This window comes from Myotis lucifugus, unplaced genomic scaffold (assembly GCF_000147115.1).
Source record: "Myotis lucifugus unplaced genomic scaffold, Myoluc2.0 scaffold_3, whole genome shotgun sequence".
Classification (NCBI taxonomy): domain Eukaryota; kingdom Metazoa; phylum Chordata; class Mammalia; order Chiroptera; family Vespertilionidae; genus Myotis; species Myotis lucifugus.
Genome location: NW_005871051.1, coordinates 27,114,321 through 27,117,652, shown reverse-complemented (window position 1 = coordinate 27,117,652; position 3,332 = coordinate 27,114,321).

The following is a 3,332-nucleotide window of genomic DNA, read 5'->3' as shown; positions in this document are numbered from 1 at the left end:
GAGGGTGGCCACACACGGGACACACGGGACACTCGGGACACACGCGGCGTTGCACACGGCCACTTGGCCGTTGCGGCAGCCGGTGGTGGTCGGCCAGTAGGGGGCGCGCACAGACCCAAGCAATGGCGCGGACGTGTGTGCCGCGGCGCACACTCTCCTGCACACACATGATCGCTCACACGCACGTGCTCCCAGACACGCGAGCTTCCCGCAGCTCCCAGGGCAGAGAGAAGGAAAGGGTCCCACCGCGTGGGGCCGAAATAGATACTCGCCAGGGCCTTCCTCGGAACCTCAGAAGCTGCGGCGGGGCCTTAGAAGAAGTCGCAGTTAGGGTCCTTCACCCTGGACCCCATTTTACAGGGGTGGGGACTGGGCTAAAGCCGCTGTGCCCGGGTCCCGCCCCAGGGCTGGAGTTAACGTCCCTGGCAAGACGCTGCCCGCCCTGTCCTAGTCTCGTGAACCTGCCTGGAGATGCGAAAGCAGCACGCTGTGTTTTATTCTGTAGAAAAGGACCGTCTTGGTGCAATGGACCCAGTGACTCCTGAGGCCTTTCCAGTTCTGATTTAGGAGGAAAGAACCGGACCCAGAGACCATAAAAGGAGTTGGTGGGAGATGAGAAAAAACCTCCGGTGCCTGGTTTGAACTCAGCCACAGGCTCTTCCTGGTTCAACTATCCCTTTGTTTATTTGTGCTGCTGCCTGCTGTTGGGTGTCAGGGGAGGCAAAGCCTGAACCAGTGGGGCCCCTGGGGTGGGGAAGGGATGTAGAATAGGACAGACTTTGGGGGCCTAGAGCCAGCCTCTGGGAGCAGAGGAGACCCCAGGCTCTCTGAGTTGGGGTGGCAGGTAGGGGTTCCTGAAGGCCAGAGGACAATGAAGCAGGAACCCATGACTTCAAAAAGGTTCAAGTTCAAGAAGTCACCACCTTTATGGGGCCTGGCTGTTGGAGTTGTGAGAATACAGTTGTGGTTGAGGTTCTGGCCACCACTTAGAATACAGGATCAACATAGTAGGGACACCAGTGAGACGACAGGGTCAAATGAACTGACATCAGCTTGTGGTCCCTTGGGGAACTGAGGTTGTAATCACATGACCTGGCCCTGCCTCTCTTAGCTTCCTGGTTTGGGGGAATCTTTGGGCCTCAAGTTCCTCATCTGTAAAATGGATACAAGAGTTCCTCCTCCACAGGGGTATTTTGGGGATTGAAAATGGATATAAGGCCCCCTTCTATCCCACCTTCTCTTCTCAAAGTCCCTGGTCACTAGGGCTCCTTCCAAGTCCGTTTCCTGTGAGCAGGTGGGGTCCAGTGGGATGAAGGCTGGGGAGCAGCGCCCCCTTGTGGTGGATATCAGGAGGGCCGGGGCAATTGAGGAAGACACGCATGGGCTAACCTGGTTAGTGCCTAATGGCGTCTGACAAGTTGGAACCTCCAGGGGCTGGCCGTGGGGCTGCACTGAGGGAGACCTTTACTTCTGACTCAATTACCCCCTCGAACAAGCAGAGAGCATGCTGCTTCCCCACAGCAGCCTCTCCTCTCACAACCCAGCTTCTCCAGCTTTAAAAGGTTTCTCTCAATTCCGCCCCCGGAGGAATCCACGCACTTGGCATTTACACTGTGCTTTATAGCTTACAAGCACGTTGACACGTTACTTGTCCCTGAGGTGTACCGTTTCTGGGTGGTGATGGCACTAGATGGATAGAGATCGTGGTTTACAGCATGGCTCCAGCACAGTTTGGATCCTGCTTCCTCCATCCAGCTTCGTAACCAGGACAACATTCAAAATACTGAATAACCAGAGGACTGGCAGCGACCAATCAGAACAGACCCTGCCACAAACACCAGGAAGGGGGGGGGGGGCGCGCGCAAATGCTTGTGTAGCTATGGAATATTCTGGAATAACCCAAACCTCACTGGGCCTCAGTTTCTTCATCTGCAATTTGGGCACGGTGACTGTAATAGTACCGCTTTTTAGGGCTGTGGTGAAGACTAAATTAGCTAATGCATGTAAAAGATTGAGAAACCCTAAAAAACACCTAATACGAGTTACCTGTCCTGTGTCCTCTCAAACTCAGTGACTCAGGGTGATTGCTACTTTTTAGGGAGACTCCCCAAGTAAGTCCACTGTGTGTGCTTGGGCTCACCTCCTGCCTGCCACTCCTGCTTGTCTGGCCCTCCCGTTATTCTGCTCTCTAGAAGTGCTCGAACTTTACCATTCACCTGAATTTCTGGGGGATCTTGTTAAATTGCAGGTTCTGATTGAGTAGGTCTGAGTGGGGCCTGGGATTCTACATTTCCTACAAGCTCCCAGGTGGTGCTGATGCTGGTCTGAGAAGCAAGACTCCCAAAGAGTATTGCAGAAACAGAATTGTCAGATAATTGATCTGTAAACATTTATTGAGGACTTACTCAGTGCAAGGATCAAAGCAGTCTGAAGGATGGCTTCCAACCTCAAGCAGCAGGGTCATTGCACAAACACAGGTTAAAACTGATAATCAGGCCAAGGGGGAAACATGTGCCAATAGTAGGTGGTGAATCCATTCTCTGCCCAGTAGCCAAAGTGATGCTCTAAACAAGTAAAGATTTCATAACTGCCTTGCTAACAGCTGTCCAATGGCTCCCATCTCACTCAGAATAAGAGGCGAATTCTCCTGGATTCTTCAGGCCCTGAATCATCTTGTCTTGCTTCTGACCTCATCTCCCGTCACTCAGCTTCATTCTAGACTCACCTTTTGTTCCCTTGAACCCAATACCCCACTTCTTCCTGAGATCCTTTGAATTTGCCTGGTTAATGCTTGTCCTTCAAACTGGTGAGCACCTGGCCTCTTATTCAGCCTCAAATTGCTTCCCAGAAAGACCTTCATTGACCTAAAGGAAGTATGGTCTAAAGTAGCTGCCCCCAGTCCAGGTCAGATATTCTCTATTGTATTGTTGTTTTAAAAAAAGAAATTCAATGTTATGGCATTATATTGTTGGTTGTTTTTTTAAAAATATTTTTTTTATTGACTTCAGAGAGGAAAGGAGAGGGAGGGAGAGATAGAAACAGCAATGATAAGAGAGAATCATTGAAGAAAGAGAAGAAGAAAAAATAATCATTGATCAGCCACCTCCTGCACACCCCCTACTGGGGATCGAGCCCTCAACCCAGGCATGTGCCCTTGGCTGGGATTGAACCCGGGACCCTTCAGTCTGCAGACTGATGTGTTATCCACTGAGCCAAACCAGCTAGGACTGTTGGTTGCTTTTTTTTTTTTTTTATGTTTTATTGCTTTTAAGAGAGGAACGGAGAGGAAGAGAGAAGAACATTGAGTGGCTGCTTCTGCATGCCCCTACTGA